The following is a 22,650-nucleotide window of genomic DNA, read 5'->3' as shown; positions in this document are numbered from 1 at the left end:
TAAAATTATGTAAATATGGGAGCAACATTTGAATGCCAGAAAATGTAACTTCTCTTCCTATATTTCTCTGACAAGAAAACAGGTCTAGAGAGAAAATGTGTCTTTTTCAAATGCAACATATTTTCAAATGTACCATTTTGCCTTTGTCTCTACTGCCCATTAAAAGCCCCAAACAAATACATTTTATGGTTAACTAGAGCCAGGCTCTGACCTTAGTTGTTGAGCTTTGAGATGGGTAGACAAACAAGGGCTTGCATCTCCTTGATCATTAAGTGCTTAGCAGATATATTCAGTAAGAACTTTTTTTTTCTAATTCCTGTATGTCTTCTTAGGAAATCTATACTGGCAAATTCTTCTCTATAGACTACTATTCTCCTGTAGAACTTTCTGCAATGACAGAAATGCTGTCCAATACGGAGGCCTCTAGCCATGGTACCAGCACTTAAAATGTGGCTACTATAAATGAAATCCTGGATTTTTAATATTACTTAACTTTAACTGATTTAAATTTAAATAGTTATATGGGATAGTGGACAGCACAGCTATGGAAAATAAGCCAATCCGTGGGCTCTGTCTAGATGCTAACTAAAGCAGCTATCATATGGGATAAGGATATAATTTCCTTTTGCAAGATCTCACAGATGAGAATCCCCAGAGTTCTAAGGCAATGGATCAATCAATTAGAAGGTCCTGAAGTAGCCCAGGCACCAGCTAAGATGGAAACCTGGTAGCTAGGACAATGCCGTCAGAAGGAAAAGAAGCAACAATGGATTAAAGATTAATTTCAGAAGCTTTTTATAATGCCCTGCTAGATCTGTAAACTCTGTAAGGACGGACATTTTTCCCTTTTGTTGTATCCTTAATGTATGTTATAGTTCTCCATCAATATTTGAGGAGTTAATGAATAAGTGAATGAGTAAATGAATAAGAGAGATTGAAATGGAAATGAATCTCAAACCTCTCTATTTTAAATAAAGCTGATCTTTTTTCCTTGTTTTTCTCCCGTTGTCACGTTTTATCAACGAAGTTTAAGCTGATTTTTTTCCCCCAATCTCTTCTATAGGAAACACAAGACTCCTGTCCTCATTCAAAAATCTGGGCCTTGCTGAGAACCAAGGTTCTGAAATCCCTTAAGAACACTATGATGCGGTGGCTGGCCTGATTGTTGAATAAAATGCATCCAAACACTTCCTGTTGCTCCCATATGCTTTTTCCTCAAAGGCACGTTTGATTATACTGGGGACGGAGGATGGAGGCAAACTCAGAATAAACCAAGTTTTACAAAATACAGCAATCCTGTAATTTTGGACAGGGTTTCCTTCATGCTTTTTCCTTCCCCATCTTCCTCACATTCTGAGGACTCTGTCTCAGGAAATGTGATTGCAGATATTAAGTGACAGGACACGATCGATCATGAATACATGTAATCCCATGAGGACTAGACTAGCATTTTAAGAAACAGTTGGAAAACTCTCAGTCCAGAAACATGTTGCCCATCACCTTTCACCGACTGAAATAATTCCTTTAGGGTTCCTTGGGATTTAACTGAGCATCTATTGTGCTTGGCACTGGTCTGGATACAGAGGCATATGATTTTGAAATGCTGCCTGTCTGGTGAAACAGAGTTTAGTCTTAAGATTTTCCATATATCTCACAATGTAGATTTCAGGTGACACACGACTTTTTCAAAGAGGCTCTGAATCATTGAGGAAACCAAAAAAGCTACATTTTCTCAACTATGCAGTGAAGAAGCCTCTGCATTCAGCCTTAATTCTCCCCCAGCAGAGGCCATTCCCTACTAGTTACTGAGGTGAGTAGCAGTGATGTAGAGCTCCCCATTTTCCCTGGTAGCCTGAGGACTATATCTCAGCCTTGACTTGGAGATCTGCTTCTTTGGGTCTGACAGGTTTGTGCTGAGATAACCAAAGAAGAGCTAAGGCCTCATTTTGAATTAACTTTTACCACCAAACCATCCCCAAGAGATGATCTGCCATGGAAGGAAGGGACTACAGACCAGATGAACTGATCATGAGGCCGCTGTGTAGTTCACTTTGCTTTACATATGAGCCACAATAACCCTGTAAGGTTATCCTGATCTTGTGAGTAAACTTAGAAAAGTTAAGTAACCTGACTAATATCACCAGCAAATAGGTGGCAAAGTTAGGCTTTTAATTCAGGGCTTTTAATTCAGGGCTGACTCCAGATCTAATGCTTCCTAGTCTAAACCACAATCACCCCAGGTGGACTATTCCTTCCCGATTTCTTTCACAGGAACTTTAGGTAACATCCTCATATTAAACGGCCTATGTGTTTATAGTCAGGGACAGCAAATAAGGTAGAAATAACGAAGTGCCTCAAAAGTAGAAAAGTATCTATAATCACAAAAAAAGAAAAGGAGAAGCAGCTTGAATTCCTAAGCTCATACGAAAAAGCAGCCCAGAATGGAGAAGTGGGTAGAGGGTTAAGTGAACCTGAGATGCATCAGGTTCCCTGATAAATAGTGGAGAATACATCACCCACTGAACCAAAGGTAGCCAATAAAATCTGTTCCACACTTGGAAAACACAGTTGCCTGACACTCTAAGGGTTAGGTTAATTTCTTGTGAATTCAGAATATACATGACTTGAGGTTTAAATCTGACCACTAGGGGATGCTGTGGTCTACCAAGTGACTCAGCCAAACCACCACCTCACAGTTCAGGTAAGTTACGAATGCAAGATGGCTTCCAGCATCTTGTCTGTGATGCTAGAGGACATTTCAAGGACAACGCTAAGCTTAAGGAACTTGGACACAGTAAATGGATTTAAACATTGCATGCTAGAAATTTTCGTGTCTAATTGGACCATATTACAGGAGAGAAGAGGTTTGGAGATTACAGGCAGAGACAATACATAAACCCAGATTGTCTGCCTTTAATGGTTCTGCTCTCTTTCTGACCTGTTAATAAACTTAGGCAACCCACATTTCTGCCTGGCCATGCCCCCAAAGTGTTGCCAAGCCAAGTTCTCAGGACACAAAATAAGACAAACGAGGCAATAGCTGCCCCTGGGAAAGAAAGGATGGACAGCGGATGGTACCTGAAAGCAAATTCACAAGTCACACAATTCAAGGATCTGAAACCGAGCAGGATCCTGTGGGGCCCTCCTGGGTACAAATCCTTTCCCTGTCCCCCATTTCTTGTTTGCAGGAAGAGGGCTTCAACCTCCTAGACCTTCCCTGAGTTCCAAAGAGCACATTCAAACAGTTGGTGGTCAGGAAAGTAAGAGAATGCAGAAACAAAGGCAGAGCGATCAAGAAACTATAGTGCAGTGATTAAAACCTCGAACTCATTCCCCCTCAAGGGATATACTTAACAGTATCTTTGAGTTCTTCTGCAGGAACTAAAGCCCCCACCCAGGTGCAGGATGGTAACTTCAGGCTGAGCCCAAGATTCCTGGAGCACCTCCCCGTTACCTCACCAACAACCAATCAATCAGTAGAAAGTCACATCCCCTATAGCCCTCATCCCAAATTTTACCTATAAAAATTCCTCCCTGAGAAGCATCAGGGAGTTCGGGGGTTTTTGAACATGAGCCACCCTATTCTCCTTGCTTGGTCCTGTATTAAGCCTTCCTCTGCTCCAGACTCCGACATTTTGGTTTGTTTAGCCTCACTGTGTGTTGGGCACAGGATCTTGTGTTCCGTAACATTAAAATCTTACAAATGTTTTTCCCGCCAGTCTGGATTTGGAAAGGAAGGGACAAAATGAAATCTTACCTTCCTCTCTCGACCATGCAGCACAGAAAGAAACAGAGATGGGCCAGCTGACTTTGGTAAGGATTCTTACCCTTGGCCGGCTCCTGCAGGATTTCCCTGGATCCTGTCTGTGGGTTCCAGAGAGAGTGGGGTGTCCCAGTGGGTTTTCCCTCTACCCTTCACGGTGAGCGCTTGGCTGAGACTCCATTTTCTCCAGGGCGCGTCATACATGAATAATCTTGTCTAGGTTCAAAGTTCTCCATTGCGGCCATTGTAATTCATGTTTATCTTTGGTAAGATTAACCTGCTCATTCAGCCTTCAAACAAAATTTTATTCGCCCGAGGCGTCACTCCGTACCAGTCCAGCGTTAAGTCGGACCAAGTCTGACCCGGGACCCGGTCTAGTTTCGGAGTCGGCCCCGTCCATCACCGGAAATAGTCCGGTCTCTTATGTCCGTTGCATTCCAACTCCGGCCAGTTTCAGAACCCAGGCCAGGGGGAGAAAGTGCTCAAAGTCTGAAAGTTCTTAACACACAATGTATGGATGGAGGATTCGAGTGAATTTATCCACCACCTCCAGAGGCGGCGAGAAAGCCGCGACTCAAGGGGCTGTGCAGGTACCTTCACAGGGGTTTCTCGTCCCCCTGAGGGCTGTTGAGGGTCTCCTTGGGTTCCGTCTTCTGTCACCAGACCTGTGAAAAGATAAACTGAGGCATATTAAAAATTTTAAGTTTGAGGGGCTTCCCTGGTGGCGCAGTGGTTGAGAGTCCGCCTGCCGATGCAGGGGACACGGGTTTGTGCCCCGGTCCGAGAAGATCCCACATGCCGCAGAGCGGCTGGGCCCGTGAGCCATGGCCGCTGAGCCTGCGCGTCCAGAGCCTGTGCTCCGCAACGGAGAGGCCACAACAGTGAGAGGCCAGTGTACCGCAAAAAAAAAAAAAAAAAAAATTAAGTTTGAGCAAAAATTGATTCAAATCGGGCAGCGTCCAAACTAGCTGACAGGAAGGAGCTCCAAGGGTCAGTGCAAAATGGCATTTACAGCCAGAAAGGAGGGGGGACAAGGAAGTTACTAGACAAAGTTATTGCAAAGTCACTTTCCTTTAGGGGATGGCAGGGGTTTAACAGGCAGATTATTTAACTAATGCTGATTAGGCGATTTCTGAGCTACTAATTTAAGATTCCATTTCTCGGAATGGAAACTATAATTCAGTTAAGTCTTGGTTTGGTGACATGGGTCTTAGCATAAGCAACTCCATTGGGGGCCTGTTGCCTTATTTTTAACAGAACCATCAGAAAGCATGTGGATTACTGTGTTCATGTCTGGTTGGTTCATTTTTTAACAAGATATTTACAACTGGAATATGTTTAGAGGAGACAGATAAGCATGATAGATAAGAATTTGAAGCTTTTTCCTATGATAGATGGTTGAAAGAAGTAGGAAACTTTCGTTTGAGGAAAGGAAAACCCTTAGAAATCTGGTGAGTCTTTTCAAACAATTTAAGGGAGAGAATGCTAACACCATGAAAGCAGAAACTTTGTTCTTTTTTTATTGCTATATTACAGGCTGGAAGACAGTACCTAACATCTAGGAGGTGCTCAATTAATATTCTTTTTGTTACATAAATGAATGAGGAAGAGGAATAAACATGTTCTTGTTGGCCCCAAAGGGTAGAATTTAGAATAATTGTGTAGGGATTAAAGGGAGATTGATTTGGGTTCAGTAGAAAAGCATATAGTATAATGGTTAAAATCAGGGGCTCTGATTTAGAGTGCCTGGGCTGGAATCTGGTTTTACCACTACTTAACCATGTGTCCTGGAAAAAGGCAGAGGATTTCTCAAAGTCTCAGTTTTCTCATCTCTAATATAGGGTTAATAATAACAAGTCCCTCTTAGGGCAATCAGTACAATGCCTGCTCTACAGTAAGTGCTCAAGAGGGACTAACTATTATTATCACTGTTGTTGTTGTTCATCTCATAACCCTTCGAGCTCACTAAAAAGGTCTCCTGGTACATGAACATTTCGCTGATAGGAGGAGCTTTGCTTCTTCAGGTAACAATTCACTGCATTATTGAATTGTTACCTTCTGGAATAGATTCCTTACCTGGATACAAGATTAGACTAAAATCACTCTGATTTTAACTGTAGAAAATTCCAAGGTTATAAACCACACCCCCAAAACAAGAACTCAAAGGTAGTGACTGAGAATAAGTTTTGTGGAAGGAGAAGGGTTTTGTGGCCATGGTGGAAAATAGGGTAGTAAACCCAACTTCCACTGTTAGTTCCTCATTCCTGGGGAATTAGGAATGCAGGACAGTTGCCTTTACTGGTTTCAGAGTATTTGAAATATAAAGCTATCAGACAAAAATAGTATACAAAAAAACATTTTTGTCCCATTGAAGAAGTAAACTTCTTTGAAATAAAACATTTTTTTAAAGTATTTCTAATAGTTTTTAAAACTATGATGACTTTTAATAGTTTATGAGCCTCCTGAGAAATAGGAACATGAGGAACATTGAAACTTTTATTTCCATTTCTCTTGCCCAATTTATCCCCTAAAAACCTTTACTTAATCCAACTAAGTAAAAATAAAATGTACTTGCATAATAAAAGAAGCAATTGCATAAAAAGGTGCAAAGCTCTTACATTTCAAAGCTCTTTTTTTCTTTTTTCTTTTTTTTTTCTGGATTTTTAACCACTGCGCAGCCAGGGAAGTCCCTAGGAATTTGCATTTTAAGCCAGCTAAGCATCTGATGGGCTTGGGGGTTGGAGAACCTACGTGGGGGTATTTGGGCACAGGTAGGGACCTCAGAACAGTTTTCTTGCCAAGAGGGTGCTAGATGCATGGGGAGAAATATTGAAAATCGGGATGGGGAAAAAACTTATACTGAGTAAGTATAAAACTTATACTGAGTACTTAGCACTGCTAACAATTTCCTTTGTTTTCTTTTCTTTTTTTTTTTTCTTTTTTATTGGAATATAGTTGTTTTACAATGTTGTGTTAGTTTCTACTGTATAGCGAAGTGGAGTTCCCTGTGTTATACAGCAGGTTTTAATTAGTTATCTATTTTATACATACTAGTGTATATATGTCAATCCCAGTCTCCTGATGCATCCCACCCCCGCCACTTTTCCCCCCTTGGTGTCCATACATTTGTTCTCTACATCTATGTCTCTATTTCTGCCTTGCAAACAGGTTCATCTGTACCATTTTTCTAGATTCTAAATATATGTGTTAATATACAATATATGTTTTTCTCTTTCTGACTTACTTCACCCTGTATGAGTCTCTAGGTCCATCCACATCTCTACAAATGACCCAATTTTGTTCCTTTTTATGGCTGAGTAATATTCCACCATATATATATGTACCACATCTTCTTTATCCATTCACCTGTTGATGGACACTTAGGTTGCTTCCATGTCCTGGCTATTGTAAATAGTGCTGCAGTGAACACTGGGGTACATGCATCATTCTGAACCATGGTTCAGAAAGGTATATGCTCAGTAGTGGGACTGCTGGGTCACATGGTAGTTCTATTTTTAGTTTTTTAAAGAACCTCCATACTGTTCTCCATAGTGGCTATATCAATTTACATTCCCACCAACAGTGCAGGAGGGCTCCCTTTTCTCCACACCCTCTACAGCATTTATTGTTTGTAGATTTTTGGGGGGGGGGTAGGAGTTTATTAATTATTTATTTTTGCTGTGTTGGGTCTTAGTTTCTGTGCGAGGGCTTTCTCTAGTTGTAGCAAGCGGGGGCCACTCTTCATTGCGGTGCACGGGCTTCTCACTATCGCGGCCTCTCATTATGGAGCACAGGCTCCAGACGCGCAGGCTCAGTAGTTATGGCTCACGGGCCTAGTTGCTCCACAGCATGTGGGATCCTCCCAGACCAGGGCTCGAACCCGTGTCCCCTGCATTGGCAGGCAGATTCTCAACCACTGTGCCACCAGGGAAGCCCCGTTTGTAGATTTTTTGTTGATGGCCATTCTGACCGGTGTGAGGTGATACCTCATTGTGGTTTTGATTTGCATTTCTCTAATGATTAGTGATGTTGAGCATCTTTTCGTGTATTTGTTGGCCATCTATGTGTCCTCTTTGGAGAAATGTCTATTTAGGTCTTCTGCCCACTTTTGGATTGCGTTGTTTGTTTTTGTGATATTGAGCTGCATGAGCTGCTTGTATATTTTGGAGATTAATCCTTTGTCAGTTGCTTCATTTGCAAATATTTTCTCCCATTCTGAGTGTTGTCTTTCCGTCTTGTTTATGGTTTCCTTTGCTGTGCAAAAGCTTTTAAGTTTAATTAGGTTCCATTTGTTTATTTTGTTTTTATTTCTCTTACTCTAGGAGGTGGGTCAAAAAGGATCTTGCTGTGATTTATGTCAGAGAGTGTTATGCCTATGTTTCTCTCTAAGAGTTTTATAGTGTCCGGCCTTACATTTAGTCCTTTAATCCATTATGAGTTTATTTTTGTGTATGGTGTTAGGGTGTGTTCTAATTTCATTCTTTTACATGCAGCTATCCTTTTTTCCCAGCACCATTTATTGAAGAGGCTGTGTTTTCTCCATTGTATATTTTTGTCTCCTTTGTCAAAGATAAGGTGACCGTATGTGCATGGGTTTATCTCTGAGCTTTCTATCCTGTTCCATTGATCTATATTTCTGTTTTTGTGTCAGTACCATACTGTTTCGGTGACTGTTACTTTGTAGTACAGTCTGAAGTCAGGGAGGCTGATTCCTCCAGCTCTGTTTTTCTTTCTTAAGATTGCTTTGGTTATTCGGGGTCTTTTGTGTTTCCATACAAATTGTAAAATTTCTTGTTCTAGTTCTGTGAAAAATGCCATTGGTAATTTGATAGGGATTGCATTGAACATGTAGATTGCTTTGGGTAGAATAGTCATTTTCACGATATTGATTCTTCCAATCCAGGAGCATGGTATATGTCTCCATCTGTTTGTGTCATCTTTGATTTCTTTCATCAGTGTCTTATAGTTTTCTGAGTACAAGTGTTTTACCTCCTTCGGTAGATTTATTCCTAGGTACTTTATTCTTTTTGTTTCATTATTTAAGCAGTACCTAAATTTTAGCTAAATAATATGAAACATGTAGATAATAAAATGATGTTCATGAAAAAGGAATAATATAGGTTTTTGCTTTTCAACAAGTCAACATTCACTGGAAAGCCAACAAACATCAAAAGTAAAAAAGGCTTGTTGGAGATAAGGTCAAAAGACACTTGGTTTGGTGGATTGCTATTTGTGGCCATGCATTTTTTTAGATAGTAATAGGTGACCATTCTATTTACTGCATGTGTAGTCATGAATAAAGCATGTAAAATAAAATTAATACTATTCTGGGGGGGCTTTTTATTATTCCCTGTTGAAGGAAGCACTAACAGAAAGTGGCAGATTAGGAGTCATCGAACAGTTGCGTTAGAAACAGAAAATAAACACAAAGAAAACTACTGAGAAAATAAGAAAAAGACATACCTGTGGAATTTAGAGGAGCAAAAAGCAGGAGCCATGTGTACTATAAAAACAAATATAAAACAAAAAGACAAGGACAACAAGAAAAGAAACATAGAGATAAGCACCTGAATAGAAAAAGAATGAGAAGCAGAGAGAAAGACAGTGAAAATTTAGGAAGTTTTATAGTGATTATAATTCTTCAAGGCCATATTCAATGTAAGTTATTATATTTTGAACTGCTTATGCTACATATCAGGGTTTTTAAACTCTTGTTTATTGAAATGTATGTGCTTTTCTTTAAAACTTACAGCTATATTTTTGAAATAAATTTTTTTTGATTTCTAGAGAACTTTAAAATATTCAAAAGAATGACTTAATGGAAATTAACTTTCAAACCTTAACAATGTAAATTACTATCAGGTGAAAGTTAATGAAGACTAATAAATAGGAGCCAACCTGTATTGAGTAATTAATCCTATGTGCCAGACCCTATGTTAAATGCTTCCCTTGTATTGTCCCACTGAATCCTCACAGTGACCCCTGAGATCCTCATTTTAGGAATGAGAAAACTGAGATTCTCATTCACTCAGGGTTAGAGCTATTAAAACCGCAGAATTCCTTGGCTTATCTGTCATGTTACACTGCCTGTCCATCTCTTACTTATAACTGCTACTGCCTCTGCCTTCTGTAACAGCATTTATAGCCTCCCCTTCTTTAAAAATAATTACTCCAGGTTCCCTGAACCTACCATGCTCTCTGGCCTCTGCATTACTTCTCTGACTGAGTTGTCCTTATTGTTCAACCTCCCCACCATTCACACACACATACACACACACACACACATTATTTGCACACAATCCATCTGTCTAATTTTTTCTTGGCTTATCAGATGCAGGTGTGACCTCTGAGAACTCTTTCTTAATACAACTCTTCTTAAGTGCCCCCTCTTTTTGCTCCTTTTATGTGCTTGGCCAATTTCTCAAACATCTTTTCAAGATCTCTGCCACTGCAGAAACCACAGTCTCCCCAATGTTTTCTAGGTTTTCCTCTTTTCTTGATTTTCTAGGCATTCTAAGCACTCTTAGGTATATGAGTCAGGTCAATAAATCTGTTTCATAGCCAAACACTACATCCCCTTCCCCAACTCATGCTCATCAGAAAAATCAACTGTATCTAGTAGAGCTAAAAAGTGAGGACCAACAAAATTTTCCATAGAACTTGGACAATGGGATCCATTCCTAAAACACTCTCTCAAATCCAACCCTTCTTCTCCATTTCCTCAAATACTGCCCTCTCTAAGCCCAGCATTACTTCTGATGTGGTTTAATATAACTCCCTAGGTGCTCTATCTGTCCAAGGTTATTCAGTCTGTCTTCCTTCCAGTGTATCCTCCTACTCTATACACTGCACAATGCCAACTCTTTCTGAACGAGTAAATACTTCTAGACCACACAATAAAGTAGTACTTTGATTTTTTTTAAAAAAGCTGTAAAGGCTACACATTGTCTACTAAAGAAAGTCCTAATTTAGCCTGGTGGTTATAACCCCTCAGGAATGTAAAACCTCACATGTTCCTGTCTTCACTCTAGGCGTTTTTCTCACGATAATGTCTTTCTGCATTCCTTTTTTACTTGTCACTTTTACCTATTTAATAAACATCACACATACATGTGTTATCACTTAAGGTAGTAGTTCTCAAACTTTAGACTCCATGAGAATCCTCTGGAGAGCTTCTTTACAATTTCAATGGCCAAGCCTCACCCTCCAGATATTATGGATCAGTTGATTTGAGGTGGATCCCACTGATTTGTCATCCATCTCAGTTGTTAAATCTCCCATGAATTTTTCCTGCTCTCCCAAGCCTATCTCTTCCAAATTCCCATAATAATTTGTTGGTTCCTCTCTTATTGTAACCACAGTCAACCTTGAAATATAAGAAAGTGTGCTAATGTTTATTTGTTTTAGTTTCCTAAGGGGAGTGATTGAGTCCTAAGTATCTCTGTATTCTGTATTACACAAACACAGAACATTCTCAGTATACGGACTCAATAAATAAACGAAAAGTAATTTTATATCATGAATCTGGTGGTGGTCAATATTTTTAAAGAGTTGGGTTTCCTTCTTTCATATTAGGTGAAAATTCCTGTTTGAAAATTGATGTGTGGAGAAGGACACCTTTTCCTTTACCCAATTATATTCAGTATCTGGGGTCTGCAAGTTAAACTGATATATTACAGATTAACAGGAGAAAAACAGCTGATTCATATGCATATGAAAGCTAACAAAAGAAGTAATTAGCTCACTAGATGGTTAAACATAGAGGCATAGATGCCTAACTCAGTAGGGGAAAAGGAGGGAGAAGAAAAGGCTTCTGTGGGAAGAACAAATAGGAGAGACAAATGGGTTTTTAGGAGAGCAGATGAAAAAGTTTGTGATGATGTTTGTCTGTGCAGGTGTGAATGGTCTTTCCCTCTTCTTCACGGCCTTATTTTCATTTATAATAGGTTTACTTGTCTTCTTTCGTCTCCCACTAGACCTGCCCCCAAAATGGAATTTACGGCAGTCTTATTTCCCAGAAGTTGCCTGGATCTATGGATAAGCTGTTCCTTCTGTTCGGTAGATAAAATTCTGCACATACGAGGATGGGAGAAAGCACCACTGTGCATGGAAAAAGAAAGCAAGACCTTCAGGGGAGGTAAGATTGAGGGATTGGGGGTTTTATGCCTATTATCCCCCCTTTCTGCTTTCAGTGTAGATGGAAATGAGAACAAGGTTTCTTAGGGGTGAGAGGGAAAGGAACATGTAAAGGCATGGGGAAACCTACCTAAGCATCAAGGAGGGTTATCTTCAAGGAAAAGATTATCACTGTTCTCAAAGATATCATCCTGATGCTAGATTTGTCACTTGTTTCACATCCCTACTACCAACACTCTCTGAAATCCCTGCTCCAGTGTAACTTATGCTTTTACTTCTCTCATATCTTGTTCCTACCTTTATCTGTCTATCTCTACCACATTTAACTGGAGGTCTATCGGAAGACAGCGAAGTGTACCATCCCTACAAATTGTGTCTATGGGAACAAAAATGGGTTTTTTGTACATGTAACTAGGAAGGAGGAGGCTTATTGATGATTTTGGAAAGTGAGACAGAGTTTTCCTCTCAGACATTCAAAAGGTCAAAGCCAGAAGTTACTTACCTTATATAAAGTACTTTCAAAGTACTTTCAATCAAACATAATTGATTTGACTTTCAATCAAACACTGGTATTAAGGATGTTAAGTTCTGAAAGAGAGAAGAGGGATAATTTGGCTTATTCTAAGGAAGCTGGGTGAAATACTCTATTTGAATGTCACTAGAGCAGAAGAGACTGAGGCTGGGACACAGCAAAGTCCCCTAACACCCAGGCAGCACCAGCTTTCTCAGGATAACATTGGCTGGAAGTCCGTTTCAGGTGGTAGGCAAGGAACTAAGAGAAAATTCACCTCTGTAACAGGATCCTTTTAGCAGTGAGAGGTCTGCACTTTGGTCCCAAGAGAGGAAATTGTAAGCTTCCCTAGAAGGGATGGAAGGAGAAAGCAGAAGCAGGAAGGAGAAAGCCCACTCCACTCTGACCTGTGTGTCCTTGACAGTCCTGTATTGTCTGACATGAAGTTCCTCTTAGAACCCAGAATACCCAGGTGGGAAGACCTGGTGCTATTTATAATTCCCAGTGTGGCCCTGACACCTGCCAATGAGGTTACTGTGTAATTATCCACCCATCCTTTGAAAATGAAGGGAATTTCAGGGGTCACTTGTTTTTCATTCCTTAAAAAGGAAAACAGTGAGGTGGGCATCAGATAGAAACATCTGCCTCTGTCCTCCTCAACTTCTGATTTCTACCCTTCAATAGGCACCAAATTCCCACCTAATTCCCCTTAAAAACCAAACAGTAGAGAGGTGTGTATATTTCAGTTCCTCCCCCATGATACTGTGCATGTTACAGAAACCACTGAAGCATGCTCCAAGACAATCACTTGAAATTAGCTTTGAGTGGGCAAGGTTTGCACGGGTCAGTTATTAACCCCTGAACTGTGAGACAGCACTTTCAGTGTGAGAGAAGGAGAAATACAGCTGTAAGGGACATTGAGGACAAGATTGGCCAAAACGTGTAAAGTAAGGAACAGAGCAAAACCAAATCAAGCATTAGAGGAGGATTTCTCAGGGCTCAGATCATGCCCATATCATATCCATATCAAAATGATTCTTAGGGTTCCTTTCCCTTCATCCCAGCTAAGCTCTTCAATTCTCTCTGCCGAGTCCCAGGTAAACCTAGGCCATCACCTGACCCAGCTTCTAAATCTTAATCTTTAGCTGTTTATCCTACTGTTCTCACCTGGATGTATCTGTTGCCCAAGGCAGACTAAGTGTAAGACATGTCCATCTGTCTCCAGAGATCAACTTAATTAAAATGAGTATATCCTCGTTGCAAACAAGATGGGTTTTTATTGATGATTCAGGAAAACCCGGATGGAGTCATTCTCCTAAGATAGAGTACTGCATTTATTTACTGAAAGCCACTGGGAAGGAATGATTGATGGGCCAAGGTTTGCATTTCACCATATGTAACACAAGGAGTCTGTACTTAGTGTTGCTGTGTCCCTCAGTATGCAGTCAATGGAAAATATATTTGATTGGAGCAAGAGAGAGCTACTTAAGTGACCTCCTTTATTTTAGTATTAATGTTAGACCACAAATGAATCAGGTCTTCTATATAAAAACTGGTATTTTTAAAAGTCTTTTAAGTAAATAAAAAATTACTAACTTTCAGCGTGGAAACCAAGAATGATCTACGTATTGAAGCACATGAGACTTTTTAAGATCAGATATACTGATTCGTTGGCCAATGAGACTACTATAAACGCAAATGGGAGATCCCAACTGAAAGGCTTCTTTCTAAAGATTCGTATGACATTCGCTGTATGAATACCGGGATCCTGCAGTAAATGTGCCCTCATGTTTAACTTGTTCTTGCCATGTCTGCTTACCTTGACTTTCGGATTAGTTTTGTTCCCACTGCTTTTTGCACCTGGGTTTCCCTTCCCAGATGCTTAATTGCAGGGAACTGTCTCGTATTCCAGGGAATTTATTTCTAATGCTCTTTACTGCACCATATTTGAGGCATTTCCTTTTATCGTGGACTGGCAGAAAATCACATCAATGCCAATGCAGTGAGATTTGTGAGAGAAGAGGATGGAAAAGGCAGAATTTGGCTGTTTTTAAACTCTCTTGCATAAGTAGGCTCTACAGGGTATTTGAACTGTACTTTCTTGAAGAATAATTACGTATATCATAAAATTAGTGAACAATGAAAATTGTTACTAGACCAAGTACAGGACTAAGATAATCCCTCGGCTGTTCAAAACCTCAAGGAACACTCCTATCAGGTGAGAGTCACAGAGCAGGACCTCAGGAGTCAGAGGGAGGAGACAGAAGGTTCTAGTTCATTTCCTACCTCTTCTAACTTCTGCTTTACTCATTCGCTATAAACTAAGGGCGAATTTCCTTTATTCAGTCATTTGTTGGCTGGCTTCATTATCTTGGGGGAGTCAACCAATTAGAGGAAAGAAACTCTGAAGGAGAAGAGACATTTCATTGATTTTTTAGGACCTTCTTTAATCCAGAACCCTGAGAGGCAAAGAAAAGAGATTTCCTAATCATATCAAAAATCTTTGCAGATTTAAGCAAGATAATCCCATATAAAGCCTTCAGGTATCTCCATATTGGAAATCAGTCCAATCTCTGGAAAGAGAAGGGGATAATAGATGCCTGTAGAGGTTTAAAAGTTTTGTGAGCTCCGAAGAGGCTTCATGAAGCATCTCCTTTCATTGTCCTTCTATGCCTACCTACACCAAGTCCCTACCACAAAGAAAGGGTCTGAAATAAAACCCAGCCTTCTGTTAAACCTCTCTATGACTCCATCCATGCTGGGACTGAGAGCTATGAGGGAATGGGAACAAGTACTGGAGGTTCACAGGAAACTGCATGCCTTCTGATTCTACTTGTTGCTCATGGGAGGTTATGACCTACAGCAACTGTCTAGTAGTTGAGGCCTTTATGAGAGACAGTAGAGCAGAGACCCTAGAGAGCTCGTATACTTCTGGGTGCAAGAAAATGACAACCTCTCTTCAGAATTTTTTTTTTTCTGGGTCACAAGGACCCTTCTTAGATAATTCTTGGAGAATAAGAAAAGGCTGCTTGAAACCATCATTCGATGGCATCCTCTGATGCCTACTTGTTGTCCTCTGCCATGAAACCAAAGTAGAGAAAACTCTGGGAGAGAGAATGATCCTTCCTTTGTCCCTTTCTTGTTCACTATATGCCATGACTTGAGTCCAAGCGGAGTAGTCTGGGAGAATGCAGAATAGTTTAGGATATATGACATGAATATTCATTTCTCCTAATTTCAGCTAATCTCTTCCCATCATTCTGACTATTAAAGCATCTCCAAGGTCTTAATTTGAAAGACTTTGCACTCATACTAAGAAGTTAGAACTAGCCCATCCAGAAGGAAGGGATAGAATTAGATGCACTCTAAGTGTCCATGGATAATTTAGGAGGCTCTGACTTACCATTGTCACCCACACCAGAGTGACGATGCCTGAATAAAAATTTGGCAGATAATGACAACCACAGTGATGGTGTCTGAGGCTCAGAGTCAGACAGGACAATTCGCTTCCTTTAATATAGCAGTGGGAAACCTGGATATGTATAGCTTCTTAAAGTATTCTTCCCAGACTGGGTCTCTCATACTAAGAATCAGGGCATGAAGACCCTCCTGTATAACTCTGACAAGCTTAAAGGGGATTTCAAGAAGCAAGCCCTTCCCTGATGTCACATAACTCTGCATTTCTCTGCCGTTAAGCATGAGTGTAAAGTAGATAAGAATTTCAAGGAATGAGGGCATTACTTAAGGCACAGAATCCTTTTTTTTCTTTCCAGTCTTCTCTAGATATCAGGGCTTAAAACAATGGGGAAAAAAACTTGGGAATGTAGGAAGCACAATAGAAGATGCAATATGAAGCTTTATTCCTCTTGATTCTCCAACACTGAATTTGTTCCCAAACTCTAGCTCTAGAAAGCCCACCCCCAGGGAGTTCCCTGGTGGTCCAGCGGTTAGGACTGGGCACTTTCACTGCCATGGGCCTGGGTTCTATCCTTGGTCAGGGAACTAAGATCCCACAAGCCACGTGGTGCAGCCAAAAAATAAATAACTAAATAAATTTTTTTAAAAAACCCCATGCCCCCAATTCTATGGTACTAAACAGAAAGCATACCACACAGTTCACTGATCTACAACTTGACAATATTCTTCCAAAAGGCATATTTTAAAAAATAAGTAAATAAACATAGCCCTGAAGGTCAAATTTAGAGAGATCTGGTTATGCTATTGGGAGGGAAAGACACTCATTATGCATTGTAAGGACCTTACATCTCATAAAGGCTGGAAGAGAGAGGTAGATTATCTCTAAATGTTCTTCCCTGGAGAAAGAGCTCATAATAATTGATTCTCAATGAAGGTCCCAACACTAGTGAAAAATTTGCTGAGAATTTTATAGAAATTTCTGACCACAAGGATAAAGCATATAGCTTACTTCCTGTGGAATAAAAGTGTCTCCTTTAAGAAAATGACACCAGGAGATGTGAGCACTCATAGGTCAGAATCCTGCCCACCTAAGAGGAAACATGAAGTTTCCTCTCCAAGGCTGAGTCTCTTATCCTGAAGTATGTCATGAAGGCACCTCCTAGAAAGCTCTGAAGGGCTAAGAGACAAGGAAGCATTGTCTCTCGGCTTCAGTTGCACTCCTCATTACTTTGATTTGCAATATTAGGGCTGGGATTATGCAAACCCCATTGCTGCTTGGCCAGTAAACTCTGCCAATAGCAGGTGCCAGAGGGAGACTAGAAGACTGTAGGAAGGAGAAGGGACTGGTTCTTTTCCCATTTGCATCCTGTGTGTTTGAGATTCCTGTGAGCGTCACTGCAGCAACACTGGAAGGAGGAGGGAGGGCAGGGGAGAAAGAAAAGAGGGGAAAGGGGGAGGACAAAGAGAAAACTTACAGAGAAAAATTCAGACATTATGTTTTTTCCCCTAAATACTGTGTGTATATCCTAAAAACAAGGGCAATTTCTTTCACAACAAGAATTCAATTATCAAAAGGAGGAAATTAAGAATGATATAATTCTAATCTATATACCTTATTGAAATATTGCCAGTTATCTCATTAGTGTCCTTCATGGCACGTTGTTTTATTTTGTTTCAGTTCCCCAGGATGCAATCCAAGATTCCAAAGCACTTAATAATCATGTCTCTAGTCTTCTCTAATAGGGAAGATTTTCTCAGTCCTACTTTGTCTTTTCTTACTTTAACATTTTTGAAGTGTGCAGACGAGTTATTTTGTAGAACGTCCCTCAATCTGGGTTTATCCACTGTTTCCTCATGGATTAGAATTGCAATATCATGAGTTTGGCAGATTCCTTGGAAGGAATGTTGTGTTCTTTCCCGTGCATCATGTTAAGGAGGCACGTGAGTTCTATCTGTCCTACTCTTGGTTATCTTTAATCGCTTGATTAAAGAGATGTCAACCAACTTTTCGTCACTATAAAGTTACAATTTTTCCCTTTGTAATTAATAGGGGCCTTGTGGAGAGATAATTTGAGGCTCTGTAAATGTCTACTTCCTCATCAAACTTTAACTCATTACTTTTATCAACCATTGATGATTCATGCCTAAAAATATTACTATGATGTTTGCTAAATGATGGATCATTCCTTTTATGGTTATTAATTGACATTCTACTGTAGAAGGGAACTATCCCTTTTCCCCTATTTATTCCATTTTGTTTATTTGTTTATATATGTTGGTATGGACTCATGGGATTCTGATTTTATTCAATGTATTATATTCCATTACTACAATTATTCATGTTGATGCTCAAACTTTCCCAAATTTTGCTAGTGGGAGTCTTTCAAGCTGGCTCGTTTGATTTTGAAGTGTCCCTGTCGTTCTTTGAATATTTCTTTACTTTCTGGCATGGCAAGATGTTCCAGGCTCATCTTGTACTTTACTGCCTTGCCCTGGAATCAACCATTTCTCCCACGAGCTCTTGTTTCTTTTCTTTTAATGAAGTATGGTATTTAGAATTCATGGTCTGGATACTGGTGTGTCATGGCTGATAGGCCTTCTCAGCAGACAGAGCTGACAGTTATGTTTAAGTAGTCTCTCTCTGCCTCTTTCCCCCATCTCACTATCAATTTGCATTCACACAAGTAATCAATGAGAGTGTCTGTTTCTCCATGACTTCATCAGCAGAAGCTGTTTTCTATATAATCTGATTTTATAAGACAGTTTCCAATGGTCTTTTCTAGTCATAAAGGCATGATTCACACAGATCTGGGAAGGGACATTGCTCACTGTGCCACTTAGAAGTGTATGCTGTAGCATAGGGAGATAAGGTCCGTGCTCTGCCTGCAGCTCTCAGTAGAAGGCAGGCTAGGTATTCCTCAGTAATCTCTGTCCACCTGCTCCCTTGTGTGTGGGAGACATAATAAGTGTGATCACAAATTACAGGAAATACATGAAGCCCTGACTCAAAAGCCGGTCCCTGATATTAGACATGGATTATTAAGACTCACTGCTAATTCTGGAGTCCTCATGTGTGTCTCAGTGAAAAAATCCTCTCTTTCAACTTTAAAGGCTACACATGAAAACTGGCCACAAAGGCAATTAAGAGTAGAAAAGAATATTGGGGAAATGAGTATAAGACATAAAGCAAAGCATTCCAGTACTGCCCTTTGGCCTGTCCTCCATGCTAAGATTCTTGCCATAGTAGAAAGTGACTGAAAACAGAAACAGGATAAAAAGTGTTAGCATGAAGCTCTATTCCACTTGATTATCCCATAGCAAATTTGTTCACCAACATGTGAAAACCCATCCCAGACTGTTTAATAGCATAAGATATACGATATACCCATGACTGCCCCACAGTTTAGATGAGGTCCTGCCAGAAGGCATGTCTCAAAAGATCCTGGTCTTGATGGTTAGACTCAATAAGTTCTGGGTATGGTCCTGGGAGGGGTGAAATTCAGTATTCTATTGATGAATTTTTAATCAAACCAAGACTGGAGGAAGAGTTAAGTAAGATGTATTCTAAAGGCTTTTCACTGGAAAAGGAAAGTACAATTCTAGTTTCCACCTATAGCTCCCATGCACAGCTACAGAGACTGAGGGTTTTGCAGGGACAGTCATGGAATCACTCCTCTATTGAGGGATAGAGGTGGAGGGGAGATGTCCATACTAAAAGGACACTAGGAGTGTTGGTGACACATCACTCACATATTTGTTAAAGGAGATGGAGAGAAACCGCATCAGGGTTCCTCTTCAAGTTTTGGTCTCTCAGACTAGGCTCTGAACTAAGAAATTACTACCGTGTGCTTGGAATTTTTGGTCTCAGTCATCTTCATTTTCACATCCTCTATTTCATACATGAATCTGTCTGACCTGAAAATAGGGTGCCAAATGGAGGAAAGTATGAGGATTGAGGGCATTGCTTCATTGAATTTTGTGGTGTATTAGCTAAAGCTTAGGTTAAAGAAATCTGGAAAGCCCAGGAGATGTTAGCAGCCAAAGAAGCTCCTTTTCCTTTGTCTCATACCATGTGCTTGTAAAATCCTATTTATAGACCCTTACCTAGGTTGATCTGAGAAACTGAGGCTCAAAAACTAAATTTAATATCTCTTACAAGCTTTAGTTCAAGAGATAGAAAAGGTTGTCATTATGACCTATAAGAGACCATGACTTTGACTTAATCTAATTTAGGTCACAGAAGCCACAATAAGGCATAAATGTCCTTTCTGGGCTTGATATCTCATACTGAGGTCTGGGACATGATGACTCTTCCTTCAGGGAAGGTATGCGAAATAAACCTACCCTTGTTCTGTAATATCTCCATACAGATCTCCACATAAAGTCAGACCTAGGACAGTTTCCAGAAAATTCTGGAAAATTAGGACATTGCATGATTCAAAGCACTTTGTTCTTCCTCTTTGACATCCTCATGCTATTGTGTATGAGAGCCAAAATAGAAATGGTTGGAAAAATGGAGGAAATATTAGGAGCTCCATCACCTCTGATTCACTGTAAGTTTTTTAATCCTATTAATTATGTATTAAAATCAGATAGTCATTAGTCATTCCACTGTATCAAAAAAAAAGAATAAAGATCTTCTCTCAGTTATGAAGAGCAAACAAATCTTAAAAATTACAGAGGAATTTGCATGAAGCACAATACGCCACATCTCCTTTTGCTCTTATATTTAAAAATTGTTCCTGGGACTTCCCTGGCGGTCCAGTGGTTAAGACTCCGTGCTTCCACTGCTGGGGACGCGGGTTCGATCCCTGGTTGGGGGAACTAAGATCCCACATGCTGCGTGGTGCAGACAAATAAATAAAAATAAATAAATAAATAGATAAAAATTGTTCCTGGTTACAGAGGCTGGGAATCTAGGGGACATAATCATGAAGCAATGTGACCTATTCCTCCTGTCTGGGTCTCCAGTTCAGTGACTAAAGATAAAATAAAGAAGGCTTGGAAATTGAGTTGTTTGGAGGTATAGAAAGAATGGACATTTTTCTTTGTCAGTGTTAATTTGCTCCTGATGTAATGACCTTTAAAGCCTCACCTAGGACAATAGAGTAGCCTGAGGTTAAATTCACCACTCATGGCATTCTTACATATCATGCCTTTCAGGAGTTAAGAGGATGATCTAATAACAGTACAGTCTTGAATTCTACCACTGATACTCTGTTCTCATATTGAAGGCAAAACACCCAAAACTCTGGATAAGTCCCTGGCCCAGTTTTCCTTATTATAACATAAAATCTAAATTTGCCTGGTGTTGGGATGATGTAAGTGACCCCTAAGGAGACCTCTGTGGTGTAAAATTCATTGACTCTCTGCATTGCCCAGAAGCACAGCTATAATAACTCTGTAGGGAACTGTGGCTTCATGGTGTTAAGCTTTCTAAGAGGAGCTTTCATTTGAAGGGGACACTAAAGAAGTAGTGTCCACAGACTTTACAGTTCTATTGAAAAGGAGGGGCATGAAGTCCTTTCCCCGGGCTGGATTTCTCATACTGACTCCAGGCTAGGAAGTCCTCTGCCAGACACTCCAGATCAATCAAGGGAAACTCGTGAAACAAAATTTCCTCTCTTCTCATGACTTCAAGAAACTCTCTTTTATGAAGACAAACAGTGCGATTAACAGGAGATTGGGGCATGAGCAAACTGTACAAATAAAAGTGTCTGTATTTTCTACCGCTGTCCTACTATACTCCAATGTGGAGACAGTGATGCATGAAAAGTCAGACAGATGATAGGGTTGTAGCATTAGGCTGCACTGCATTTCTGTAGCTCACTCTCAGTTTATCCAACTGAAAAGTAGATATGAGAGATTGGAGAAGGAACCTAAAACTCTTTGTTGTATAACCAATATATCCTGACCCCTGATTTGCCTGGGTGAATGAATGAGCCCTGACCTATTCACCCTGAAAAGTCACATTCCTGCCAAATACTCCCTTCTGCCCTCCACGTCCTCTGCTTCAATAGCTCTCTAAAAGACCCCAAGGGGATTATTATATGAGCTCAAGAATCCGTGCCGCAGCCTCTGGTCTTTGCTTCTCAGGACCAGGCCTTCATCAGAGCCCGTAAACATGTAGAACCGTTTTGCTTCCAGGTGCCCTGCACACATGGTCTGCTGAGCTTCTACAATCCTGCACAGCCCTCTTCTCCTCCACCCACGGTGGTTGACCCTGCCCACCAATGCCCTGGATCCTTGTCAGGCAGGAAGGCTTAGCACCTTTCAAGGTGAGGAAAAATTCACTCTCACCTCTATCGTTTAGGGAAGGAGAAAGCTCTTTCCCTTTATGCAAAGCTTTTTTAGTGAGGTGAGAACAATTCTCTCTGCCTTCTTTCAAATGGGTTGTTCAGGCAGGAATACTTGGGCCCCAGTGTGTGAAAGTGTTGAGTAGGGGGAATCTTTCAGTTTCCACACAGAGCACATCACATCTGTGATGAGTCAAGACCGGTTCAAGCACCTGCACCACATTCTACCTGAAAGCATTGTTCTCATCCATTCTTCTTTTTTGTTCTCTATTTTCAGTTACTTATCTCTTTGCCATAAATAGAGTTGTAAGATGGGAGGATATTGTGAGAGACAAAGACATTGCATGAAATGAGCACCCCCAGATTTAACTTTGGGCATGTTGTGAGTCAGTGGGTGGGGTTAAAAAATTATCTGGCAAAACAAAGAAAGGTTAGGAGAAAGGATATGAAATTCCATTTCTCCAACTTCAGTATCAGACTGTTGTACCCTTATCATCCTGTGATGAGGTCTCTCCCAGGAACAAGAG

Source organism: Delphinapterus leucas, chromosome 3, assembly GCF_059928025.1.
Source record: "Delphinapterus leucas isolate spDelLeu-1000000601 "Yukka" chromosome 3, BTC_Dleu_Yukka2, whole genome shotgun sequence".
In the NCBI taxonomy this organism is placed as follows: Eukaryota; Metazoa; Chordata; class Mammalia; order Artiodactyla; family Monodontidae; genus Delphinapterus; species Delphinapterus leucas.
Note: the sequence above shows the minus strand (reverse complement) of the source record.